Source organism: Mauremys reevesii, unplaced genomic scaffold, assembly GCF_016161935.1.
Source record: "Mauremys reevesii isolate NIE-2019 unplaced genomic scaffold, ASM1616193v1 Contig74, whole genome shotgun sequence".
Classification (NCBI taxonomy): Eukaryota; Metazoa; Chordata; order Testudines; family Geoemydidae; genus Mauremys; species Mauremys reevesii.
The window spans coordinates 93,332-116,206 of NW_024100889.1; the positions used below are offsets into that span (position 1 = coordinate 93,332).

At 46.3% G+C, this 22,875-nt stretch overlaps 1 long non-coding RNA gene across 1 annotated transcript; it reads right to left on the reverse strand.

The window, feature by feature from the left end:
* Nucleotides 1-656: 656 nt before the first annotated feature.
* LOC120394691 lies at nt 657-5,305 on the reverse strand. The gene is made up of 3 exons (XR_005592365.1): nt 5,210-5,305; nt 1,787-1,987; nt 657-894 (listed from the first exon to the last, which is right to left on the reverse strand). It is a non-coding gene; the product is annotated as an uncharacterized LOC120394691 (long non-coding RNA).
* Nucleotides 5,306-22,875: the final 17,570 nt, after the last annotated feature.

Below are 22,875 nucleotides of genomic sequence, written 5' to 3' on the forward strand. Positions count from 1 at the left end.
AATTGAGACTTTACAATTAAAGGTTTACATTAGAAATAAATGTGATTCCCGAGATTTAGCCTCTAACCTGCAAGCCACCAGCTGCGTCTGTGTGAAGCCTGCTCAAAGAGATACTTTGTATAAAACTTGTTAAACGTCAATTGACTCTAAGTGCCTGTTCTCTAAGGCCTGGTCTACACTAAGAAGGGGGGTCGAATTAGGGTACGCAAATTCAGCTACGGGAATAGCGTAGCTGAATTCGAAGTACCCTAATTCGAACTACTCACCCGTCCAGACGCGGTGGGATCGAAGTCCGCGGCTCCACCGTCGACTCCGCCACCGCCGTTTGCAGTGGCGGAGTACCGGAGTCGACTGCGGCGCTTCCGGAGTTCGAACTATCGCGTCTACATCAGACGCGATAGTTCGAACTCCGAGAAGTCGAACTCACCGCGTCGACCCGGACGGTAAGTGTAGACTAGCCCTAAGTGAAACTTTGTAGTCGCTACTTTACTTTGTAACGGCGGCTGTAAGCTGTTAATTGGTTAACTGACTTGGCGCGGGAGCCGCCAATTGACTCTGTAATCGCTACTTTGTAATCACCAAGGTAAGCCCAAAACAGTAGCTGTTATAGTGCATAGATAGAAACCCCTATCTTCTGTAAGTTTTTATCTCACTTTATTTTTGAATAATAAAAGACAGGGAGTCTCACATAAATTGGTAACACCCCAAAAGGTAAAAAGACAGTAAAATAGATGGGATTAAGATAGAAAATGTATGTGAATGAGTGCCTAGTTTAAACGATGAATGAATGGTTAGGGAGTTGCCAGCCTAAAGAGTTCAGTGTCGGTGGAAAAAGGTGTCAAGTGGAATCAACCAGATGACCCCCGGAGGGCAAACTGGAATCCACCCCAGCACCTCAAAGGAAGGAAAAAACAAACATCTGACAGCATGGAGCCAGCCACCTGCTGATTGATTTAACAACAGCAGAATGAAGCAACTCTCATGAGCTAACATAGGGAAAAATCCCTATAAAACTGGACTCTGAAGAATAAGGACTTTGAGTCTATGGTTCTGCTACCACCCTACAGGAGCATCAGGTGCGCACCTGACCCGGACTCGGCTCCACTCTTGTGTACAGGATACCTGGCCAGTATTCTGTCACAAGCAACTTTTAGGCTGGTAACTATAACATCTATACAGAACTTGCATGAATGATTGTGTGAATGGATATACAAGTGTATAAAAAATAAGTAAGTAGTCATAGGAATAAGTAGCCAAACAATGTTGTTTACTGCTATCCTTTGATTTATTATGGTATTTACAATAAATGTGACAGATGTCTTACCCCCTTTAATAAGATCCTGCTAGTTTTTATTGGTATAACACACTGAGGTATCATAAGACAGTGGATCTGCTCAGTGGAGAAGACTCTCGGTGTAGGGGGATTCCCTGGATGGCATAAAGCTAGCATAGGTGGCTCTTTGCCCTCCCCTCTTGCAGCCTGTGTCATAGCGTGTATGCTCTGAGGAAATGGGGGTTTGACTGAAGCAGGCTCTGTACTCAGGCTACAAGCACCCTACAGGGAGCTGCTGTGTGTAAATTAGAGTCGCTTTGAGGATGATCTCAATTATGCCGGAGGCTGGACCCAGAGTACAAAGAGGTGGCTTAAAACTGTATCAAATGTACCTGGGATGGGACAGATAATCCAGACTTAAACGAAAAAACAACCTCATCTATGGAAACTGGATTCAACATGTGGATAGGGCTTTAAGACCAATGTATTCTCCAATCAAGTCCAGATACTCACCAAAAATATTACATCTCCAAAATACTGTATAATCGAGGTGCTGGTTGCGACTCTGTGATTAAAGTTGATACCATGAGTCTATTATGATTGCACCTAAGGATGGCTGCTTCTGGCTGAAACGAACACTAGATAGACACATGCTCTGTGGCAACTTCACCATAAACAGACCATTGCAGGAGGAACCACTTGGAAACCGAGCGACTGTAGGAGCAGAAAGCCATGGAGATTAGTTACTGACTGATGTCCAATAACTAATAATTAGCTCTTAGATAGTACTTGTCATCAGTAGATCTCAAAGCTCTTTACAAAGGCCAATGTCATTGCAATGGGGGTGCACTCACCTCTCATGAGCACCCCCTGGTGTGTGTGCCTGGACACGCTCTCTACCCAGTCTGTGGTGGGCCTTTGCACTCAGCTCTCCAGCCCAGTCACACACAGTCTGTATGTGAAATAACAAAGCAAACCCCTTCCAGGGTACAAGTCCAACAGGGGCCTCTCTCAAGTTGTCCCTGCCGCTTTATAGAACAGTGGCCCAGGGCTCCCTCCCTGGAGGCAGTGTCTTCACCCTCTCAGGGTCTTTCAGGCCACAGCTCTTCAACTGGGCCACTACAGTTCAGTTCCCTTTCTGGGGTGCCTCAAAGTCCAGGCCTCTTTCCCAGTGGCTGGTGGGGGAACCTAGGCCTGTCCACTCTCTACTCTGGGTCCCAGCCGAGGGACCCTATAGATAGCAGTCATCCACTATGTCCCTTTAAATAAACTGTGTTGCTGCGACAGTTCCCTGGATCACTTCCCCTTGGTTCCTGCACACTCTTCACCCTTACCTCAGTGCCTTGTCTTGGTGGAGTCCAAGCAGCTGGCCTGAAGCACCAGCTGCTCTCCTCCAGCTCTACCAAGGAACTGATCTCAGGCTGGCCCTGCAGCTCTTCTTATACTAACCTGCTGGGCCCTGATTGGTTACTTCCCACACAGCCACTTTAGACCTCTCTACTGCCATTTTCTGGGGGAGGGTGTGGCAGGGCCACAGGGCCTCCAGCAGGGAGCCTCAGGGCCTAGTCCACCCTTTCACAATCATTATACCCATTTTACAGATATATAATTATAAATAAAATTCTGGCACCATTTGTTTTTAATTGTAAGTTTGTCCTGCGTGTATGTGGTGTGTATCATGACTAGTTTTTACTTGTTTGTTTTTATTTTGTTGCAACACAAGTCAATTTTATACTTTTATTTAATTTGAGTGGTACCACACTATTTTAATATTGTGATTGGGGTATAACCATCATAATATTATTAATACCAATTTTTCTGCAAAGTTCTAAAAGGCATCAATTATAAATCTATGTACATATATTTTTTGCTTACACAAATAATGCAATTGCAAACAATTTTTTTTTAATTCAAAGAAAAAATGTAAGGGAAAACCACAACATTAAGGTAAAGGTAATATTAACAAAACATCAATTTCTTGTTTGGATTTTTATAAATTTGTTTGCACTTTCAAATGCAGTTATAAGAAAGTTATAGCAAAAATGATTTTAAAAAACCCCAACAACAGTTTATGCTATGTCTGGTTATGTTGCAAAATGTAAAAGCTAACCAAACAATTTCAACAGGTTTCCATCTTTGTCTCCCAAACAGATTGAAGTATCATAAAAGTTTAATACATCAAAGTATTTGCATACCTGTGTTGGTGTCATTAGGCATAACTCTAGGTAACTCAGGAGGGTGGAAAACCACAGTGTCAATGAAGCCCTTCTGTAGTAGGCCTGAATGAACTAAAGTCACTCCATGTCTGTCCAAAGCACTTCCATGTTTATGTTTGAACTTTAATTGACCTAACAGGCCAAAACCAGAATTGTTATCAGTTGCAACACCTGCACCAGAAGGTAATAATGAGGCCTGCTATAACAGATCAAAAGAAATAAAACAAGATAACTGTTCACAGAAAAGTTACTAACGAGCTAGGCTGGTTTTTGCCAACTATGATGTAATTGCTACAAAGTGTAACTGCTGCATGGGAATGAGAGGTGGGGGGAGAGAGGGGGAGTGGGGGGGATAGAAGAGGCTTATGTATAAAAATAGAAAAGCGGCTTGTATCTGTGTGCAGGATTTGAGAATGCTTCTTCTCCCTGGCACCTTTTTGAGCTCAAATAAATCTTGGTTTGATTCTCCACCCTGGTGTGTTAATTAGTGCGACGCACACGGGGCAACGAACCTTCACTGTTGCTCTCCTCGGGCCCTTTGGCCGGCAACACCTGTATTTAAAATTCATGTTGGTTTATTTTTTGTTCTCTTTTATGTTATGTTCAATGGAAGTAATGGTTGTTAAAGTTTATGCTTCTAAACAGTTAACAAAAGTGGAACTGGTATCACAAGCAAATTAACAATTGTGATAGACCCAGGCCAGTTGGGTACAGCAGAATAGCAGAAGGCAGATATACTGGCCACTGGATTAACAGTTTTCTGTTCCCTGGCTGACCAGAGCAGGGGCTGCTCCAGGCTAATGAAAACACCTGACTCTAATTAACCTGTAAAGAGTCAGGTGAGGCCATTCAGTTAATGTGACCACCTGACTCTAATTAAGGCCCTGCTGATACTATAAAAAGGGCTCACTCCAGTCAGGCAGGGGAGTCAGGGAGCCAGAGGAGAGGAAGTGCAGCTGAAGGGTTACTGAAGACACCCTAAAACATCATTAAAGGAGCCCTAAGGTAAGGGTAAAGAGGGGAGAAACAGGAGAGCTGTGGGGAAGTGGCCCAGGGAAATGTAGCAACTCTGGCAGTGAAAGGTTGACTGCCAACAACTGCTGCCATTAGGGTCCCTGGGCTGAAACCCGGAGTAGAGGGTGGGCCCTGGTTCCCCCCAACCCACCACTACAGGAACATCTCCTGGAAGGGGAAGTCAGGTCCCTGTCAGGACAGGAGGCTGAACAGAGGCTGTGGGAGTTCTCTCACCAACCTCCTTGCTGGCCTGTGATGAAAAGGGCTCAGTAGACTGTAACCCTGGCCCTAGAGAGAGAAGGGCTACGTGGAGGGTCGCAGTGAGCCATTGAGGTTAGCATAAACCGCCTAGAAGCGCAGGACCCACAGGAGCAAGATCAGAGCTCTGCCACACAATATAAAGCTTGGGTAATATTTCTTTTACTAACTCTTTTGCTAAAACAGAGTGCTCAGCAGGGGAAAGCAACACACTTTCTCAGAGAAGACTGTGAGCATCTATTTGAGCAGTTAAGCATTATATTTAATATAAAATGCTAGTAATGCACCTCAAGTGAAAATAAGTGTCTATATAACAATTGCAAAAGCATGGTCTGTGTTATAAAAGATGTGGTCCCCATTACAAACTAAGTTAATCTGTGTATTAAATTTGGATTACTGAAAACAAGAGAAATTTAAACAAACAAGCAAAAAAATTATCTTAACTAACTTGAAGCTGTTGAAGGTTGCATCCCACAGACTGAAGACACCAAAAGATATCACACCCCGTAGACACCAGAAGATATCAGTATACAGTCAAGATACCCTCAAGCATTAAAAAAAAAATGAATTGCTTTATAAATAACAGAGTGGTCAACTACACCTCATTCTACCAGATATGGACAATTAAGTAGACAATCAGCTAAAAACCATTAGCTGGACCAGGTCTAATTGTCATTTAAATTGTGTTCTATTAAACAAAGTGAATTCGTGTGCCTTTGGTTTTAAATCTTTAGCATCAAAATTTGGATGAATTTGACTACTGTGTAAAAGCAGCTGTCTTATGGCTGTATTACTGTGTTATTGCTGTACACATTTACAAAGTTCATAACATGGTTAAACCGTTTCACCAACACCACAGGCAGGGCTGGCTCCAGGCACCAGCCGACCAAGCACGTGCTTGGAGCGGCACCTTGTAAGGGGTGACCAATCTTCAGGTGGCGAGGCAGCGCTTGGGGGTGGGGGGTTTGGTTTTTTTTGGTTCGGTGGGGCAGTGCTTGAGGGTTTTTTGGTTTGTTTCGGCAGGGCGGCACTTGGGGGTGTTGTTTCGGTGGGGCAGGGTGGCGCTCGGGGGGGGTTGTTACAGCAGGGTGGTGCAGCGCTCGGGGGGGCTGTTACAGCGGCGCGGTGCTTGGGGGGGGTTGTTTCGGCAGGATGGGCAGTGCTGGAGTACCTGAAAGAGGTAGAAAAACACCTTTGCTTTATTGAGTGTGTGTGTGTGCATGTGTATGCTTGTATTCCAAATCTCCAGTGTCCTTAATCCACCCCGCCTTTCTCCTTTAGTAAATAAAGTGTTGTTGTGAGTTCATATCTGTGAGGTGGTTTCTTTTGTTATGGCTCTGATAGATAAGCTAAAGGGGGGGACCCAGCAGGAGGCATATTGTAAGGCTCCCTGAAATCTTCTGGTCAGATAGGCTACTTAAAAATCCTTACACTACTACTAATGATAATACAGGTGGTAACTGTAATTGCCCTACTAGGGGTATGTTGCTATCTGCACCACCAAAGTAAAGGGCCAGACTACCACAGCAGACTGGAAAAACATTGTTATGCTTGGCTATAAGGTGGTGTCATATGTACACACACATGGTATATCTATATATACTACACATATAAATCCCATATCCATATTATCCACATATATTAATGATTTGGGAGTGCCCCCAAGGTTCAATCATAAAACCACATTCCTCAATCAAAGTCCTGGGCCTAACATTTCCAGGCTCACTGTAAGGGACTATAAACCATGGGAAAATAAAATCTGTCCATCGGTTGTAAGAGGGAACGTACAGACTAAGGGACAGATGGGGCATGAATGTATGGATGGTAAAGTAAGGTGACAAAAAACAGTGTTTAGCCCACTGGGTCATCTTCCATCCGTGCATAATGCTTTTCCAGGATGATGGGTAAATGTCCTCCCCATAAAAAGACAAAAAGTGGAGGAAAGGTTGCCAACTTTCTAATTGCAGAAAACCAAACACCCTTGCCCTGCCTCCTGCCCCACCCCTTCTCCAAGGCTCCATCCCCACTCACTCCATTCCTCTCCCTCCATTGCTTGCTCTCCCCCACCCTCACTCATTTTCACCATGCAGGGTGTTGGGGTGTGGGAGGGAGTGAGGCAGTGATGAGCTGCCAAAATCTTAACAACCGGTTCCCTATAAAAAGTTCTGATTGATGGGGGGAGAGCTGGGGCGGGGGGAGACATACCCATGGGGCCGGGGGCCCCAGCAGGGCCTGGGGCAAATTGCCTCACTTGCCTCCCCGGCAACCCTAGAGCTTGCAGCCCTCTTCCCCCCTAACCTTGCCGGCAGCTCAAAGCAGCAGGACAACTCAGGAGCTCAGCTGAGCTGCCCAGCTGCTGGCCATGCTGCAGCTCTGCCGGGGTGAGGGGGGGAGCTGGGGGAAGACATCCTTGTGGGGCCAGGGGCCCGGGGCAAATTGCCCTACTTGCCCCTCCCCCCAGTGGCCCTGGAGCTTGCAGCCCCCTTACCTTGCCAGCAGCCCAGAGCTCAGCTGAGCTGCCCAGCTGCTGTCCATGCTGCGGCTCTTCAGGATGGGGGAAGCGGGGGAGGGCCTGGGGAGACATCCTCATGGGGCCAGGGGCCCGTGCAGGGCCCAGGCCAATTGCCCCACTTGCCCCCTTCCCTCCCCTCTGGCCAGCCCTGGAGCTTGCAGCAGGACACCCCACCTGCCGCCACCTTGCTGGGCCTCTCAAAAAGCAGCAGCAGGACAACTCCAGAGCTCAGCTGAGCTGCCCAGCTGGTGCCGGTGGCTGGCCACGCTGCAGCTGGGGGGAAGCAGGGGAAGGACCAGGGGAGCCTCAGCCTCCCCAGTTGGGAATCCTGGGAGCAACAGGATGGTCCGGCCCGCGGGCTGGAGTTCTTTGCCCACCCCCTGGCCCTTTAACAACTGGTTCTCCACGGAGGTCTAATTTTAGCAACCGGTTCTTGGGAACCTGTGGGAACCGGCTCTAGCTCACCACTGGAGTGAGGGCTCTAGATGGGGGGGGCTCTGGGGAGAGGGTTCTGGTAGGGAATTTGGGTATGGGAGGGGATTCTGAGCTGGGGCAGGGGGTTGGGGCACAGGAGGGAGTTTGGGGTGCGGGCTCCATGCAGCGCTGACCTCAGGCAGCCCAGGCATTTTCCAGGGATGGAGGAAGTCCAGGCAGCTCCCGGGAAGCTGCGGTATGGCCCTCTGGCTCCTAGGCAGAGGGGTGGCCAGGGGGCTCCGGGCTCTGCCTCCACCTGAAGGCACCACCCCCACAGCTCCCATTGGCCGCAGTTCCCAATCCTGGCGGGGCAGCACATGGCATCTCCCTGGCTGCCCCTCCAAATAGAAGCAGGAGGGACATGCCAGCCACTTCCTAGGAGTCGCGTGGAGCCGGGCACAGAGCCTGCCTGCCCCGCTGGTGCTGCAGCCAACTAGACTTTTAGTGGCCTCGTACAGGGTCCCTTTTTGACTGGACATTCCTAAAGAGAACCTGAGACATGAGGCCTTGTATCAGAGGCCTGGTGTGAGGCCTGAACTAAAGCAGTGGTCAAACCTTGCTAATATAAAGCAAAGTTAGCAAGAGGCAGGCAGTGAGCAGAAGTCAGACTCTGCCTGTGTGCAGGCTGACAAAACCTGGCAAACACAGGGCTGGTATTGCAAAAACACACACATTCCTGAGAAGTGCTAGGCACAGGACACTCCCACAAACACATTTCAGAAGGGTGGTACCAGAACATCCCGATGCCAAATATGGTACGAACACACTCCCCAAAGATAATACAAGGATACAATGACCCCCTTGGAAAGATAAAGTCAGATGACAGTGTGATGGACAGAGATGTTTTGATTGAACCAACATGTACAAGGTAAAGGGTGGTAACGAACCTTGTTGGAGGGGCAATGTGTAACTTCTTTGTATTGGTGTGTAAAGAAGAGTCTCAGACTGAGTGTCTTTGTCTGGGCTGGGGGCAATGGAAAGTACCACCACTGACTGAGCTGGTCCATTGTCATGGGCATATGTGTGCTAGTGAATCTGTAGACATTGATCCCTCTCAGCCACACCTCCTCCCCCATTTTCATGTGCTCCTGAACCCCCACTCAGCCAGCCCCCTCCCCCATGTCTCTGCACCCTCCCCCTTGTCCTATATGGCCCAGCACCCCCACTCAGCTACCCCACCTCATTTTCCTGCACCCCTCTCCCTCCTGTACCCATGTGTTCATGCACCCCCACTTCCATTTAGCACCAGCCTGTCCTCCCACTAGCCCTTCTGAATGCCTGTCTGTGATCCCCTCCCTCGGCAGCCCCATGTACCCCATGCTGTCTGACCCCCATATCCTGTGCCTCATGACCTGGCCCCACAGGCAGAGTGCTGTGAGGAACAGCTTCTTCTCTTCCCTACCTGCAGTTAGGGCTGCTCCCACTCTGGAGCATTCGCACTCTCTTCTGGCAACACAGCAGCCTCTGGTGGACAAAGGGGACCATAACACTCAGGTGGAGACACCTCCACTCAGAGTCCCAATGCTGCTGACAGTCACCGCTAGCCCTGTCCTCTCTAGGGGTTCCTCTCCCCTTTCTTCTTATTGTTTCTAGATATATAAAGGGCTGATTTCTTACCCTGGCCTGCTGTGTGACTTTTTACCAATCTTTATATAGTCTGCAATATAGCTTGATAAGTAATCTTTCCCATATGAGGAAAGATTAAAGAGGCTAGGACTCTTCAGTTTGGAAAAGAGGAGACTAAGGGGGGACATGATAGAGGTATATAAAATCATGAGTGATGTTGAGAAAGTGGATAAGGAAAAGTTATTTACTTATTTCCATAATACAAGAACTAGGGGTCACCAAATGAAATTAATAGGCAGCAGGTTTAAAACAAATAAAAGGAAGTTCTTCTTCACGCAGCGCACAGTCAACTTGTGGAACTCTTTGAGGAGACCAATTATGTAACAAGCACGGCCAGGAGTCCAGCAGAACCTCTGTTGGCCTTAGGCCCATGCTCTGCAGCATGCCCTGCCGAGGCGACAGTTTCTGAATCAGGCCATTGTGGAGCCTTGCCCTTGGCTTGCTTCTTCTGGACAATTGGCGAGTGGGAGCGGAGCGCTTCTGGGCCCTGGGAGTCCGCCGACCCCTGGGAGTGCTGCTGACGGCACCGCTGGAGGGGTGCTCCACACCGAAGCACTCGGGGCCGGGTCCTGCTGCAGACAGAGGGCTGACTCCATGAGGAGTTGTTTTAAACAAGTGTCCCTCTCCTTTCTAGTGTGAGGTTTGAAGGCCTTGCAGATCTTGCACTTATCTGCCTGATGGGCTTCTCCCAGACACCAGAGACAGGATTCATGGGGGTTGCCAGTAAGCATAGGCTTGGCGCAGGAGCTATAGGGTTTGAAGCCCTGGGACTGCATGCCCTGGAGCCCCAAGGGGCACTCATTGAAGGGGAACCCCCTCCCCCAACCACTAAAGACTACAATTAGAAGAGAACAATTAACTAACAATGGGTAACTATATACAAAGATAAGCAGAAGAGCCAGGGATTAGTGGACCACTTGCAAGCAAGAAACCACTGTTCGAACAACCATCACAGGCAGTAAGAGGGAACTGAAGGGGGGTCGGGCCGCCAGGGTCATATATAGAGCGCCATACCAGTGCCACGCCAGGGGGCTCCCAGCTGGTCTGATAGGTAGCTGCTAGGGAAAAGTTTCCAATAGCCGTGCACGCAGTGCATGCACACACCTAACTGGAATTGATATCAGCAAGCACTCAAAAAAGAACTCACTGGTCCCAAAGAAGGAAAATCACTATATAAATGGGGTGCCATGAAACTTTGGGTTCATTCTTCCAAGACTTCCCCAGAGCATCATGTTGCAACCGACAGAACCCGGCTCCCACTTACCTGTGATCAACCTAGCTGGCCACTAGATTGAGCCGGAGTCTGGACTGATAACTATAATATTGACTGGTGGGACAGTGTGTGTGTGTGGTGTGTGATTGAATGCGTATGTTAATTGTTGTATCTTCAATAAACGTGGCGTATTGCCTTTTCCCCTGAAAAAGATCTCATGTGCTTTTTATAAGCATAACACCATGGGGCGTGGTTCATAGGAGATGGAAAGATGGGAAAACCTGGGTATGAACGTAGAAGTGACTCTACGGTGCAGAGATACTCACGTTGACTTGATCCTTGCAGATGTCCTTGGCCTCTTCCAATGCAATCAGCACAAAAGCTGTTAAAGAGACATCAGGCTCAACACCCTTGTACCCTCCCTAAAGGGGAGCAAAGGACAGATTTTGGGATAAGAAAGTCCCCCGTGTACCATGAAAAGGAAGAATTAATCCTAGGACCTCAGCATAGGAAATTATAGCAGAACACATGCTTCCTAGAAAGCTACCCAAGAATGGACTCAGTCATGGCCAGACCTATAGCTGGGCCAGGTTCTGATCTCAGTTACTGTTACTCCTTTGTCAGTGTGGAGGAACTCCATCCAAGTCAATAGAGATGCTTCGTATTAAACCAGTGTGAGAGAATTTAGCTCACCAGGCCGGTGCTCAGGTCCTGCCACTAGCTCCCAGGCAGCTTCCCATGAGTTAATGGATCAAGCCCCAGTGACATCAAAAACCAAACTTTGGCCTGTGAAGCACCAAGACAGCTGCATTCCTCTGGGGCAATGCAAGTCACTAAGCCCAGGACGAAGCGCATGAGAGGCGTGGACAAGGCATTCTCAGTTGAGGGGAGCTGGCTGGTGAACCAATGCCCGGGGAGATCAGGCCAGCCCAGAGTCTAAGCATCTTTAGTAAATGCTGCAAAACTATCCCCTTTGGAGATGTCTTTCAACCATGAGAACAACAGTCATGGCACTAACCCCACCCCCTTCTGCCCTAAACCCTAACACTGAGATCCCTAACACAGAGACCCCTTAAACCCAGACACTGACATCCCTAAATCCCAGGGGTGCTGGAACAATTTTTATAGTGGGGATGCTGAGAGCCATTGAACCAAACTGTAACCCTGTATATAATGGAAACCACTTCAAGCCAGGGGTTGTTGCAGCACCCCACGCACCCCTAGTTCCAGCACCTCTGCTAAACCCTGACACCCCTTCAATCCCTAAACCCTAACACTTCAAACCCTAAACCCCACCCTGAGACCCCCTAAAATCTAACACTGATGCCTCCTAAATCCTGACACCAACACCCCCTTCTACACCTTAAACCCTGACACTGAAACCCCCAAGCCTTGACACTGACAACCCCTTCTACCCTAAACCCTAACACTGAGACCCCTAAATCCTGACACTGATACCCCCTTTTACCTAATAAACCCTAACACTGACACGCCGTAAACCCTGGTACCCCTAATCCCAACCCTGACACCCCTAACTCCAACAATGACCCCCCTTTCAGTCCTAAACTCCGAACAACAACAAAACCAAAAATGATCTACCCCCAGCAGGATGTTTACCCCCAAAAAGGGAGAAGCGCCAAAGACTCCATGAAGTCCACTAAGGACTAAATAGATACATTCTGGCCCATTGGGCCTGAATTTCCATTCACTGCTGCCCACGTAACTGCACCGGGAGAGAAAGAGGAAATCAGTCTGCGTGAGCACAGACTTTGGGATGTAGCCCAGTAAGACGTCCCTTTGAATTATGAACCAACAAGTTGCTGTGATGATTGAGGTGGGCAGTGATTGGTGTGTAAAAGTTAAAGGAAACACGTACAACCATCTCTCCGCGGATTACGGGGGCATCTTCTTGGAAGACTCCATCCAGTTTCTGCTTTTCCAGGATCAGGATTTTTCCAGGATTCCATCTCCTGACTGATCGTGCTGGGGGCTCTGCCTGTCTCCAGCACTCAGGACCCTGAGCTACCACCATCATCTTGGAACCCCGACCAGTTCAAGCCTCATGGAGTGGGTGAGATCCATATCTCTCTCTCTCTGTTTTCTTTCCTATCTCAGGTATTAACCTTTAAAATGTAGCTGTTATGTTTGTTTAGCCCTCCTGGCGTGGTTATCACTATGATTCAATCAATAACTGTTATGGGTCAGCTGGTTGCTTCTCTCTCTCTCTCTCAATTTTACTCTTTTGTGTTTTAGCTTCCACCATTTACTCTGCAGCAACACTTCTTGTACCTAAGCTAAAGATCCCTGTAGTGCCCCAAAATACTGTGGGGTTTGCTCATCAAGTGGGTTACTACCAGTACAATTGTAATGTGAATGTGTGATAGGAATGTGTTAAACTTGGGGAACATGGGTGTGTGGGGGGAGCAGCTGAAAGTGCAGCTCAATCCAGCCTATTGAGACCAGGAGAACATAAGGGTACCAGCTTGAAAGTGCTGCTTAACCCAGCCCATTGAGTACAGGAACACGAGGGGATCAGCTGGAGAGTGCTGATTGACCTGGTCCTCTCAGACTTGCTCTGCTAGTGTGTGTGTGTGTGTGTGTGTCTGTGTGCGCGCGCGCATGTTCATCTAGTTCTAGGGCTGGAGGAACCCAGCCCTGGGGAACCGAGGTCCTGCAGGAGAGCTCCCTTGGGAGGGGACTTGCAGAAGGAAGGAGTAGAGATCCATATGAACACACAAGTGACTTTCATAGCACGTTAATAGAATTACAGAAGCCCCTCCCCCAGAAGAGTAACCCTGATGAATGAACAACCTACCCCCAAAGTAACGGGCACACCTGGGAACAGCCTGCAAAAAGCCCTTTTCCTTCCTCAGGAAAGTTGGATCCCAGACATGTTGGTTAATGCTGCTAGGAGATTGCTTTAGGAGAAAAACTGCTGTAATAATTGATTTTAGACTCTAAGCAGCATGTTATGATTTTCATTTTATATGTAACCAGTTCTGTTTCCATGATCTTGACTCAGTACCTCTTAAATCTTAATCTTTGGTAATGAATTTAGGATTATTCCACTATACATATGTCTCAGTGCTGCGAGGTTATAAAGAACTGATCCTGAGCTGTACCAATCAAGTTGTTTAGATTCTGTTCCCTGGTAATTTCTGTGAGTGTCCTGTGACAGTAACCTGATGCTACTGGGGGACACTTTCAGAGGGGCTTGGGGGCTGCGGTGCAATTACTGTTACCGTGCAAGGCAGAGCAAGGGCTGGCAGAGCCCTGTGGAGATTGGTAGGCTGGCTAACAGACCGGGGGTGTTATGCTTGACTAGATATCAGCTCCCTGAGAAAATCTTCCTCTCGCCGAATGAGTAACAAGGTGACTCAGAGCCCTGGGCAACCCAAGAAAGCTGCACACATACCCCTATAACCTGCTTTCTCTCCTCCAGGTGCCTCTTTATCTTAGCCAACCCTCAAATATATTCAAAGCATGTTCAAATATGTTAAGGACAGTTATAAAGAGGACCCCGCTCAACTGTTCTCCATGTGCACTGGACGTAGGAGAAGTAGGAATCAGCTTAATCTGCAGCAAGGGAGATTTAGGTTAGATATTAGGAAAAACTTTCTCACTATAAAGATAGTTAAGTTCTGGAATAGGCTTCAAAGGGAGGTTGTGGAATCCCCATGATTGGAGGTTTTTAAGAACCCATTGGACAAAGAGCTGTCAGGGACGGTCTAAGTATAGTGCTGGATGGGATGATATTTCTAGGACCCTCCCAGGCCTACATTTCTAGGATTCTCTGAACCGTGGAGTTTAACTGGTGAGCCCTTCAGTGAACTGCCCCATCAGCCTTCACCTGCTCTAGTCCAATGTGAATTATTAACAAAATGAGCTGGCCTCCAATATGGAGACATCACAAGACCAGTGAGCACAGCAGGACATACCCTGTCAGAGATACCCAATGACAGTTGTTCCCTTGTAGTGCAGTGGGGGAAGCTAGGGAATCCAATGGTTCCTCTTGGATAAAGTCTTGCAGTACACAAACAGGGACTTGGCTTAGAAAAGCAGAGATGCCTTCCCTCACACACTATTACAGGCACCTATCCTAAGTCTGTAAGTAAACAGACGCAGTTCACAGATAGCCTTCTGACCCACAAATAGGCTAGACAGGAGGGAGGATAACTCACCAGAACACAGTGCATCCCACTTACAACCCAGAATTCATCAGCAACACCGAATTCCCAGAAAAAACAAAGACGAGAATATGATTAAGAACCAGACCCCAGGTCACTAACTACAGGGATTAGATCTAGCTTTGTGGGGACTGCGGAAGAGTGGTTACAGACCCTAGAAAGGCGCTGAGCTGAGGTTTTCATCCAGCTCCATGGAGAAAAGGCAAGGGAGGAAGCCCCCACATCATGGTTACAGAGGACATTGAGGAAGCCCCAATTCTCTGAAAGACGAAATCAGGCCTCTGAGCAATTGAAACAGATACCTCAAACAGTTTAGTAGGAAATATGTACACAGTATATACAAAATCCGGAGCTGGGTTATTTACATATGACCTTGTTTGTGAGATACATGGCCAGCACATGAAAAAGAAATGTGAAGAGTCATCAGTATTTGTCCAGTGCCCCTTAATACACATAAACAGAGTGGAGATTACTAGGGAATAACAACAGGAGAACATGGACCGGGAATAAGCTGCTGGATGCAGTATAGAAAACAATCACCAAAACAGGAAACACTACAAGATTAGGGGAACCCATATTACTCAATATAGTCACTTTTGAATTAGCAGAATGTGTCAATTCAACAGGGGTCTCTATTGATTTCCTTCCAATATTCAACTGTTACAGGAACGTAGTCTCCCCATTGAGAACTATAAGCAATAACATCCCAGACTCCCTCTGTCATTCGCCCTGCTCTGCTAACTGCTGCCTGGTGAATCCTCACAAGCCCTGCACCCAAGGGGACAGTAAACTGGAGAATGAGGTGGTGATGGAGACTAGAAACCTGACCCTTCAGATGTCCTGATGTGTAATAAAAATGCTTGAGTAATAAAAATCAACCCAGGCTACTTTACAGGGCCTGATCCTTCTCTCACTTACAGCATCTGAGCAGTAGGAGAACGGCGACTACTGCCCAGTATTATAGTTGTCTCTGTCTTGTTCCAATTTTGGGTAGCGGGAGTGAGGAGTGTAAGGGCCCTACTGTCAATCAAAACTTAACCCCCACCTCTTGACCCAATAAGCCCTGCCCGCCGGTCATCAGAAGCCCCATCCCATGGGGGTATTACTTCTGGGGTCAAGGCAGACACATGACCGGAAGCAAGGTGTGTCATGTGATCCCTCTAAGAACTCCTTCAACTATACCAATCAGGATAGATTTTGCCCCGATAGGAACGCCCCAAGAGAAGATTTAACCGATCAGGGGGAGTTCTGGGGTTTGTGTGACCCCTCTAAGAACTCCTCCCACTGCCTTCTACCAATCGGGAGGGGCTTCAGCCATTAGAGACCACCTTGAGAGGAGATTAGACCAATTGAGGGGAATTCTGGGGCTGGGTGACCATCCAGAAGTGGTTCGTATGACCCCTCTAAGAACTCCTCCCAGCACCCTCTACCAGTCGCGATGGGTTTCAGCTGCAGAGGACTGCCCCGAAAGGAGATTAGACCAAAACAGGGCAGGTTCTGGGATGGGGTGACCACCCAGAAGAGAGTTGTGTGACCCCTCTAAGAACTCCTCCCAATGCCCTCTGCCAATCAGAGTGCATCACCATCACCCCACAAGTCCCAGAGCTGGACAGAGGAGGCCATCTCTTACCAAGAAGACATGTTTCAGAAATTGTGGAAAGGCTGAGAGGAAACGTGGACTCCTTTACCACCCTGCTGAGAACTTCAGACTTTGTTTTAGCCCCGCGGACCATTGGACTTGTGTGGAGAAAGTGCTACAGCAGCAACAGTTCCGAAGAGGATGAGGAACAGCCGAGGGGATTCCTTTGGCCCAGCCATTGATGGATACGCCAGAACCTGAACCCAAAGCCCAACCATTCATGAGACACACCAATAAGCATGGTGGCCTCTTGTTGTCCACCACCCTGGAGGAGGAAGGCGATCATTGCTTGGGGGAGTTACTGGCGGACAAGCTGAATGGAAAAGACATCGCTCAGGTAAATGAATGATTAAGAAGCGACAGTTGATGATGAGGTGTAATGAGGTTAGGAACCTGGGGTTTTGTAAATCTAAATAACAAGCAGTGAGAACTTACACTTGTTTCTTGTCTGAGACAGCTCGATGATGCCTTTCTAGAGGACCCGGAGGCCCTGGACAATGTTGCATCAAGCAGCAAAGATGAACCGGGCCCGCCTTGTTTTTGCTGAACGCCGCTAAAAATTGTTGAAGAGGATTTCGAGGATGAAGGTTATAAGGATTTTAGGAGAAGGTTTGGCATGGAACTCGCTGAGCCAGTGCCACATCGTGAGCATAAAAATGTATGTGGACTATTGTATGCATTGCTATTTATGCTGTTCTTAATAACTGTCTTAGGGAAAAGCTTTTTGAAGATTGTGAGGGCTATGTCATAGATGCCCCAGCCCAATGGCACCATGACTGTGTGATCTGGACTTCAACTTTATATGTAAATTTGTAAATTTAAATATGTAAATTAAAAACCATCTATTGAAAAGGGTTTTGTGACTATATGCATTTCTGTTAGAAGGTCTCTGGCCCTTAAGTGAGCTACAAGTTTTAATGGAGCCTCTTGGTTTGTTTTCAAGGAGCTATATGTCTTTTAAATTAAAAAAATGGTTTGTGAGAATCTAACTTTTGTGTTTTTCTGTAAAAAAGACCCATTTACAGCAAAAAGCTGAAATGTATGTTGTGGGAGGAGAAAAATCCTAAAAATGTGGTTACAGTGTAACCATTCTGCCCATCAGAGTTGGCAGCAACAAGAGCTGCGTTCAGTTGCTAGGAACTCCATTCCAATCACACAATGCAAAACTGGCTCAAGCCCTCAGCCAGTGGGGGACTGAGGCTCCCCTACTACAAGCTAAAATCACCACTTACTGTGTTAAGTAGTAGGGAGGACTCAGTGCTGGTTCACCATTAGCCCAAAGTGAATTCAGCTCTGCAGTCTGTAATCAGACTCTTCATGGAATCAAAATTAGCACTAACATTTCACAGTGGAGACAGGAAGAAGAGATGGAATTAGTGTCTGGGGCCCACCAGGTACAAATACCTGTCCCCAGCCTCTCTCAATTTGCTGAGTTTTGGAACCCATGTCCCTTGCCTAGCTAGTGCTACTTAGTTGATGGTAAAAGCAGCAAAGAATCCTGTGGCACCTTATAGACTAACAGACGTTTTGCAGCATGAGCTTTCGTGGGTGAATACCCACTTCTTCGGATGCAAGAAGAATTGCATCCGAAGAAGTGGGTATTCACCCACGAAAGCTCATGCTGCAAAACGTCTGTTAGTCTATAAGGTGCCACAGGATTCCTTGCTGCTTTTACAGAACCAGACTAACACGGCTACCCCTCTGTTAGTTGATGGTGAATCCCTCCGTCATAAAAGGCCAAGTACAGTTTCACTGTCCTTGATTCACATAATCAGAATAACACTTTATTCTTCCTGCCTCAATAACAGAGAAACTGGGGATCCCACAGCAGCCAAAGTGACCATTTGGGCTACTGTGGGCTCATGCTAGGCGGGGTGGGTGTGTCTGTGCAAACAAGATCAACCCCTGACGTTCTTTTCCACAACTCACCACCAAATGTCAGGGTAGATCTCATCCTGACTCTGCTTACAACAGTAAAACAAACAGGGATGGTTCAGACATGTGTTTGAGTACAATAGACTTGACTCAGCCTGTTGAACTGAATGGTTTTAACCACACCCCCACTGAATAGTGAAGGTAACTGTGACTAGTTATCCTTGTTGCCATAGGGATAAATTTGATTGGTGTGCACCCATAGTAAGGGAGGTGGGTGGGTGAGTTGTGATTAATATGAAATGAAATAAAACCTCAGGAATTTGCAGATGCTATTGGACAGTTTAAATATAACCCCTGGAGTTGACAGAGTGCTATTGGACAGTTTAAATATGACCCGGGAGTTGGTTGGATGCTATGGGTCAATTCAAAGCCATTACAAGTTTAAATTAATATATTTACAACAAACCAACCCCCCCCCCCACAAGGGTCTAAACCAAAACTGAAATGTTTCAAGGGGTCACAAACCTTCACCATGCTTTAGAAGAAGCATTTGCTCTAAAGACAATCAAACATTTAAAAGCTCTGGGGGGCTTATTATGGTTGTGATACAACCATTTTATTTCAACCCCCACCCCAAACTTTATGCATGAAAGAAACATGTTTTAAAAAACAAGCCCCAAAGAGATGTATTGATATCTGCAAAAGGTCCCCACTTAGGACTGGGAGGGACAGTTACATTAAGGATTGGGGATTTACTGTTTAATACTGTAAGAAGGCCCTACAGAAAAATGTATTTTAACTAAAAGAAAAAATGTAGCCGAAAGCAGCTCAGTTGTGCAGACAGCTTAATTCCCCCACCCCAGCTCACAAAAGGGAATGTTAGGAAGGGGCCTAAAGTCCTTAAGTCTCTAGTATTTCAGAGCTGTAGCCATCAAATCAACCTGCTCGCTACTATTTTGAAGTCCTTTTGAAACAAAAAGTTAGGATGGTATGAAAACCTCAGGTATTTTGGAGACTTTTTTTTCAACAAACTCTTGAATGGCTGCTGGGCTGCAAGAGGAGGTATGCTCCCTGTTTTAAACTCTGAAAATATATATTGTATAATATCACTCGTTGGCCGTGCTGTCTTAGTAAATAATGGTGCCTATGTTTATTGCAGTGTGATCTGTTTAGCATGGAACTAGTAACTTTAAATTGCATTTCATCACCAGGCCAAGGTAAAAACCATTTTAACTGTAGTTTTGCTTCATAACTTCAGGTACTACACAGGTCGTATAGGGATTTGGGGCTAATACTAACTAACAGTTTTTGCTTGTTCTTTAATCCAAAGGCCCAAACACACATTCAGGGGGACAGGACAAGCATGTGCCTGCAACACTTTATCCTGTAGTAGAAGGTAACTTTCTGCAATTGGCTTTTAAATGCGTGTGGGTTAATTGAAAACTATTTGGTTGCAAACTGTATTTTAAACTCTCTCTCTCTCTGTAAAACATAGGTGGGATTTTTTTTTAAGTATATGGCTGCAAACTGATGGTAATGGTGTGTTTCAAACTAACAGGGTGTTGTTTTTTAGTGTGCAAAGTGTGTTTTAATCTGAATTTTAAAAATTGATTTTAAAAGCCGTTTGGTTTTTATTTTGCAAAATGAGGTGTATTTAAAAAAAAGTTTGTGGGTTTGTTGTTTTAAAATGGTAGAAACAAACTCAAAACTCCTGTCTGTTATACAGCCTGAAATGGATTATTTTGTTTTAAAGCTATGACTTTTAAAATAAAATATTCATTAGGGTATTTTTCTATTTTTAAGTTTACAAGACAGTTTCATGTGATTTATAATAATAATAATAATATCATCGTCTGCTCCACAAACCTACCCAATACCAGCAGTGTGAGAGACCCTGACAAACTCTTTCAGTACCTGTTTTCCCCCAACTATAAGGTTTCATCCTGCAAGTTTATCGACGATGAAACAGCATGAGAATCTTGAAAGGACCCAAAAGACCGGTACTCTGTCTCTGGAAATACCAGTGTTTTCATAGCCTGTTTCACCACTTCTTATGCCCGCATAGAACTATACAACCTGCTAGACAGGTTGCAGAAGCAGTGCCTGTACGATGACACTGACTTGGTGATATTTGTGAAAAGGGAGGGTGACGGGAATCCTCCTCTGCGGAATTATTTAGGCAAGATCCCGCCAGATCAACACATCACCGAGTTTGTGTCGGCAGGACCGAAAACATACGGGTAAAAGCTGCCGGGAAGAAAGGCCTGCATGAAAGTCAAAAGGTATTACGCTGAACGTAGCAAATTGTGAAAAGATCAACTTGGACAGTTTGAAAGATCTAGTTCTGGACTATTGCATGGGCCTGTGAGAAAATACCTCCAAAAAGATAGAGGTTCAGCAGCCCTCTGTCATAAGGAACAAAAGTCAGTGGCAAATAAAGACAAAAACCCTTAAGAAAACACAGAAAGTCGTTTCCACCAAGGTGGTCCTAGGAGAAGGGTTTAAAACCCTGCCCTATGGCTTTAAAAATGGATCTGAGATGGAAACACCCCTTTTCTGCCATTCTTGTGGGGCCTAGCAACTGTGGGAAAAGTTACTTTATAAAAAAGGTGTTGGATAATGCCAAACAAACATTGTCTGTTATGTCTGAGAGTATTGGATAACATGGCTATAAAAATCATTGCAAGATTCACATGTCTGGGCTTGTTGAAACATGTTTCAAGCAAGGCTAGATATGCCCAAGAATTTAAATTTAGTTTTTACAAAATTCATCACCATCCGGTCGTTTTGCACTAAGTCGTTAGAATACAATTGTAAAATCCAGTCAAAAGATAAACCCTTGCTACGATGATGTAAGAAAAACACGCAGTGATAGCTGCAGGTGACAGAGTGGGGGTCTTGTAATTGTCTATTGTGAAACACATTATCTGTGGCATTTTTGTTTAAAAATTTCATAATGCTTTTAGGAAACAACACGCTATTTGTGGGGGGGTGCCCGTATGAGTAAAAAAACTCTCCACGGTTACACTTTGCCAGATACAAGGTGAGCCAATGTTCACCAGGTTGGTTATGTGGATCCGTGTTGATCACCAAACCTAAGGGTCTCTGAGACAGCTTGCTGCCAGGGAGCCAATCATAAGGGAATTCTTTTTTGTGTAAGGGGTCATTGATGAGACACGTGAGAGCTGCACGGTGTCCATGGTCACATATAGCCAAGCAGAACATTTCTCCTCTGATTTATCACTATGATGTTGTCAAAAACCCCATACACAATCATATTGACGGTGATGGTTAGAGCCATCCCAAAACGTATTTCTGCTCTCAGGTTCCCGATTTTAAACAGGGAACAGTGATTGGTGCATTCCTGGTTGGGAGACAGGTCAAAGGCAAACAAGGTGTAACCTCACAGTTGATTAACAGAGAATGATCTTTCACGTGATTACCAGCTGTCTGTACCAGATTCATGTATCCTCTCACACAGTGTTCTGCCTCGAAGTCTGGTTGTAGAGCCTTGGTTACGGAATATTCCACCTACGCCAGCCTCGTACATCCAGGAAGGGCATATCCCACCTGGGCTTTGTAATAGTTCCTGTAGATGGTGGGGGTCGCTGTAATTTTTTAGGATCACCATAATGTTTTGCTTTTTAGAAAGCTCGCTCTCTCCGGGGACACAGGTGCACCTTGATAATCACCTTGCCAAAGCAATACAAGACGTGTCTGTTCTGATCTGTCTTTATTTCAATGGTAATGGTATCGATGTGGTGTTTTCTGACAGGAACGTAATGAGGTTTATCGTAGGTGATGGTGACAAACTCGTTGTTCCTTCCTCGGACAGGGACACAGCCTAACAGGGGAACAGAAAAGTCCCCCACAAACTGGTGTTCTACAATATCTGTGAACAGACGCAAGAAATTAAAAGCCCTGTGATGTCTGCTGAGAAGGGGAATTTTTGGACGCTGTGCTTCGGGCTCAAACCTAGAATGTTAGCTAGCTCCCCGCTGATAGAAAACATACAAGTAAAATCGGCGGATTTAAGACTAACTTTTCTACCCCCAGGGTCGTAGTTCGTGACCACCTCAGGCGGTGTGGGATGACGAGCCACATTACTGTTCATATGATCCAATAATTCAGGTATGGACGAGTAATAACCTCGTTGTAGGATAAACTCCATGCCATACCTGCAAAAGTGATTTCAAAAGGGGTGTCTTCGTTGACAGTGTTCCGGCTGTGCGGATATTGAATTTCCACTAACCCACCTCCCAGGCTCTCCGGAGATCCTAGGGCTTAATTAGCCGTATTGTAAAGTTCAAGCTGGTGTTTTGAGGAAAAACTGCAGAGCTGGCATTGCTGGGCAATGTAATGTAGAATCCGCTGTCGCTCATTTTTCTCTCTCTCTGTCTTTGCACGAGGAATCTTTTTGTTTGTTTGTTTTGTTCGTGTCTAAATGTCACAGAGTTGAGAAGCTTCCACCCAGCTGTTAAACTTATCGCCTCCTCAAACCATTTCACCAGTAGCTGCTTTCTTTTCCCTTTTCCTTTATCCGCTAGAACTTTTTTGATCCTGTAAATCCTGTCTTGTTTGGGGTTTA